The sequence below is a fragment of the Micropterus dolomieu genome, linkage group LG02 (genome assembly GCF_021292245.1).
Source record: "Micropterus dolomieu isolate WLL.071019.BEF.003 ecotype Adirondacks linkage group LG02, ASM2129224v1, whole genome shotgun sequence".
NCBI lineage: Eukaryota > Metazoa > Chordata > Actinopteri > Centrarchiformes > Centrarchidae > Micropterus > Micropterus dolomieu.
In genome coordinates this window covers 31,488,177-31,493,840 of record NC_060151.1, presented here as the reverse complement: position 1 = coordinate 31,493,840, position 5,664 = coordinate 31,488,177, and positions in this window count along the sequence as shown.

Here is a 5,664-nt window from a genome sequence, read left to right as displayed (position 1 = left end):
ACTGTTATACAAGCTGCTCGCTCACTACTTTACACTGTTATACAAGCTGCACGCTCACTACTTTACACTGTTATACAAGCTGCGCGCTCACTACTTTACACTGTTATACAAGCTGCTCGCTCACTACTTTACACTGTTATACAAGCTGCACGCTCACTACTTTACACTGTTATACAAGCTGCGCGCTCACTACTTTAAACTGTTATACAAGCTGCTCGCTCACTACTTTACACTGTTATACAAGCTGCACGCTCACTACTTTACACTGTTATACAAGCTGCACGCTCACTACTTTACACTGTTATACAAGCTGCGCGCTCACTACTTTAAACTGTAGTGTCATTTCTTCAGTGTTGTCACATGAAAACATAATCAGATATTTACAAACAAGTGAGGGGTGTTCTCACTTTTGTGAGATACTGTATGTTACTGTGTGTTAAATATTCCATGTCTGAAATCTGTTTTATGGGATACAGCTAACAAAATCTGCAATTTCAAATTTAAAGCCTTTCTGATGGCCGATTTCCTTCTTTTTCTCTGGAAGGCTTTTAATGTTAAACATTCACAGAATGAATAAATAGATATAAATTGCTGATAAATAAACAACAATAAATTAATAAATAACAACAGAGCGGTGAGTATGACCTGTTGTACTGAGAGTTTCTCAAAACTAGAATTAGCTGGAGAAAAGTAAAGATAAAGTGAGAGTGATTAACAAGACACAAAGCAATAAAGATCCCATCAGGCATCAAGAGTACACTGAACAATCCTTTTCTTTATTCATTTTTTGTTATCATTTCAATATGTCTGTCAGGGTTTGTTTTTTTAAAGTTTTTATTTTAAATTAAAATTTTGACACACTTATAAAAGACAGCATCTGCATAGAGTTGTCATCTTAAAGATCCATGAAGAGAGAGAGAAGAGGGGGAGGGAGGAGAGAGAGAGCAAGAGAGAGAGAGAGAAGGGGGGAGATAGTGGGGGTGGTGGGGGAGGGGGGGGAGGGGCAAAAGGGTAAAGTAGGGTGGAGGGGAATACTGGCACGTCACATGAACTAAACAGAACAGCCAACAGCAGTACGAGAGAGGGGGAGGAGGGGGGAGACAGGGTTGGAGGTGAGGGTGGGGGGTCGGCAGGGGGTTTTAGAGGGGGAGGGCTGAGAGGGGAGGGGAGGGGGGGACAGATCGCTTTTACATTACGCTACGCACACATACACACACACAAAAAAAACGGGACACAAGTTGCATTTCCGGTCAAAGTTGCGTGTGAATTGCGATGGCTCTGTCCTCTTTTTGTTTAGTCGTTTTTTAAATTTTAGGAAATATTTTCAGTCTCTCGCCTGCCATTTCCCCCGATATATAGCTTCTTTCTTTATTTGTCCATGTGCACTAAAAAACATAGGGGTTTGTCCTTCTTCTAGAGTCTTACTGACGCTCCAGAAGGTCCCGTGTTTATGGCATCTAAAATGGGTGATTTCGTCAAAGGAGTTCCTGCAGGAGGTCTGAGTGTACCGGCCGGGCCCGAACGCCTCTGCATGATAAAGAAAGCCCTTGTTTCTCTGTATATTGCACGCTTTGTTACGGTAGGCCTGTGTGAGGCTAGAGACGGGGCCCGTAATTAGGTGGCGACTCTGAGACGGCCGTGTTCCTCAAACCGCGTCGAAGGCGTAAAGCTGCACTCGGACTACATTCAGACAGACCTGAGCTACTATTGTGAGTCTGACCAGGTAAAACCACAAAGATTGTTTCCCTTTCAGAGATCCACAAGTAGCTTAAATCTGTTTGTCGCAAAGACTTCGAGATTCAAATGTCTGTATGACCTTCGAGTGGTCTCTTGTGCCTCGACACCTTTGAGAAACTGATGCTAAGACCTCCAGGAACCGGATGAGGAACCAGAGATGTAACATAGAAGGAAGACTGTGGTGGCGTTTTGAGGTACGTCAGGACGGCTGAGTGGATGCAGAAACACATTACGTGATTTTTAAAACTGGCTTGGGCCTCATTTTCCAAAAGCATTTTAAGGCTTCTGATCTCACCCCATAGACTGACAACGGGACCGAGATCATGTTAAAAACTGCTTTTGGGGAACCGTCCTCAGATCTGTCCGTTGTTGCACCGACAGGGTCAGATTGTGGTTTGGTTGCTGTTAACATGAAGACCAAGGAGAAGATCAGTTAGAAATCCCATCTTGTGTGTCTTACGTTCATTATAGCCAAAGGCTCTGCAGTAGCTGATGGATGTGCGTTTTTACTGATTTACTACTCAACTGACCCAATAAATTGTAATGGTGGGATTGTTTTGTCCGACAGGCTTGACAGGTATAAGCAGCGTGGCTCTGTGGCACTTCTTTGCCACCGATATTCAAATTTGGCGCCATCTTGGAGCTGCTTATGCCAATCAAACTGTTAGCAGTCTAGCAGGCGGATGTTAGCGCAGTTAGAGTATGTGGGCACTTGCATCTCATGATCTGGCTACTAACTTGTGGAGCACGTCAGGGTTTTTCAGGACTGAGTGTAGGCTACACTCTGGGGGAACAGGCAGGTGAAGAGACCAGGTTTTAGGTATGTAGTTTGGCTAGCTAGCTGTGGTTGAGAGACAACGTCCGACAGAGAGAGAGAGAGTTCGGAAACCCGCTAACAGGGCTTCCGAAGTGATCATGGGCCGTGGCTTGGAAAGCCCTGGAGGCGGGGTTAATTTTCCTAATATGGAGGGAAGCACTTTCATCAGAGGAGCCAGTGGGTGGAGCCTCTGGAACTGGGGTGATGGGCGGAGGTGTGGTTGTGGCCGCGTTTACACCCACAAAGGCAAAGATTTGTCGATTTTAATACCTGCCGACACACGAGATCTTTACATTTCCTTCTAAATGGATTTGTCAGAAGTGTTTCAGACAGAAATGAAGAGACCAAAAAACAAAAAGGCACGGCAGTGAAAAACACTGTCATACATTTTTCTTCCACACGTGTGAAAGTGTGATTTGGGCAGGCTGGTGTAAACACAGCTTCTGAACTGAGCATGACGGACGAGGACGCTCGAAGCTACGTTTCTCTTCCTCTCTGTTCATTGTCTCTCACCCACGGAGAAAGAACAAAAGGACTGTGGAGACAGGAGGGGCGGAGGTGAGGACGGGCGACGTTTGAGGGGGAAGCGAAAGAGGCAAAAAAGGACAGAGATCGAACTACTTGTCAACTTTGACGGGAATAGATATCTCAGTAGATTTATACATAGACATGCAAGTCATTTTTTCTCTCTTTGAAGTTATTTACAATAATTACATAACACAAAGAATCCAGTTTCAGTTTGACAAAATTGCGAGCATTCAATATTCAATATAACTACTATTACTTATGATAACATAACTCCTTTTGTACTTCTTTAAATCATTGCTATTATAGAATCGTCATAACCTCCCTTTTTTATGTTTGTTTGATCACTTTGTGTGAAGCCGTTCGTTCTTCTTCTGGGTTTTTGCAAATGTTTTACTGCATTTTTATCTGTCATTTATGGTAATAATAATAATAATAACAATAATAATGATAATGTTATTTAAGTGTCTTTCCTACTTGCTATGGCAGAGACCGGGTGGGTGTGGTCTGTCTTGTTGGCCCCTCCCTCTGACTCCTCCCACCCCTCCCACTAGGGAAAAAAACACTGATACAAACTGAAATACTGTCTCGTACGATGAAGAGAGCAGAAAGACATATGGGTGGAGCTTCACATAAAAAAAACCAACAAAAACTGTTCATATCAAATTGCAGCTGCTATTGCCGACAAGAGCAGCATGAAGCCACAATTAAACAAACATTTTCATTTTAGCATCATCCAGAGCAGGGCACTGAACAGGGTTTTGGTTTTTGAAAATTCTTTCAGGAAGACAAAAATCATCGTAGAGAAGAGTTTAATCGTCCGACAGCGGAGGAACAAAAAAGCACGATTAACTTTGAACCTGGTGTCTGCAGACGCTGTGCTGCTGGTTGACACTGACAAAGTAATTTTTAGAAATAATAGAGCGTATTGTGCCCACATACACACACACACACAGTTTTGTGTGTTAAAATAACCTCAAATTACAGGAACTACAAGTCATTTTTCAATACTTTTGTGAAACAATACGCCACACACAGGCTAATGGCTAACGGCTAACGGTAAGTCAATCTTTGGAGTCTTGGTGTCGCACCCAAACTCTGTCCGGATGATTTTTTCCTGCTTTCTGTACCCCACTCTGACAAAAACTGTACACAGCCAACAGAAGCAGTGATGGCTACACAGCCACATAATACAGTTATAGAAATGCAGTATGTTGGTGTAAGATTTATATATATATATTCTTCCCTATATATGTGAGTTCAGTTGACAAGGTTGCAGTCTGTTCTCACACACAGGAAAATGCTCGCTGTAGGTTTACGGGGACTTGCTAGCTCGCAAATGTTCCGCTAACCGCTAACGCAGCTGCCAGAACAGTTAATGTAATATTATAGTTAGGGCAAAATAAACGGAGTAGAGTGCAGTTAATGAGTTAAAGAAAGTAACAGACGCTGCAGTCGTGGTGATCCCGATGAGCACAATTACAACAAAGCAGTGTTAGCTAGCACTGTTTCATCGTAATTATTGTCATTTGCACAGCTAAACACAAACAATGTAGAGAGGGGTTGCAATAAAAGAGGCGTTGGTTGGTTGGCTTTAAGCCTTTAAGCCTTTAAACAAAATCCTTTGTGGCTGACCGGCTAGCAAAACCTTAAAACCCGCAGGGAAGCATCCATCCTGTAGTGTGAACACAGAGACTGATAAACAAGAGGTACAGAAAATGAAACCAAAATAACAAGAATAACAGCAATTAATAAATAGAATAAGAAAGCACCACCGTTGTCTCTGTATATGCCTCAAGTGGAGGAGAAGCGTACATATGCAAATTTTTATCACGGATGATTATGCGTCATATTTTTCCACTTATCAGATCACAAGCTAACATCTACAGGTGAAAAGGAAAGTGGGGTGTGGAGGCAGACATCGTTGTGGTGGCGTGAGATTACTGTTGGAAAGCTTTGTGGGTTTGATTGGCGGACAGACCAACATGCAGTGAGGGCTGGTGGTGGGCAGGGGTGGGGCTGGGCTTTTGTTTTTAAAGTTATGGTAGCATTTAATGTTTTTTATTATATATTTTTTCACCATTTGTGACAAACATCTCAGTGTAAACTTTACTCGCATTGTGCTCTTTGATATTAGCGGCGAACATTTTGAGAACACATGAGGGGGAGGGCAAAAAATGCTTTGGTTTAAATTTTAATAAATATAACAATAACAGTGATCATGGCGTCCGGAAATGTGTCTGATCTCGTCCCATTGGTCACAATTTTCAAAAAACAAAGTTCAAAATTCATCGAACGGCTGCGATCCACGGACCTGCGATTGGATGCTTTGCACATCACAACAAAACTTGTGCTGCTCCAAAACACACACACATTCACGCATTTATGCACCAATCTTGTGTCACTGAAGAGGACGGGAGGCATGCTGCACACATACAAGACCGGGCGGAGGGACAACTGGAGGTTAGCCCAACAATAATTAACGTTTGCGGGGACAGTTCCTCCACAAAAACACAACACAAATGCATCCGTGGAAGCAAACAAACACAGGGAACAGCTGATAACGGTGGTGTGTAACCTAGCGG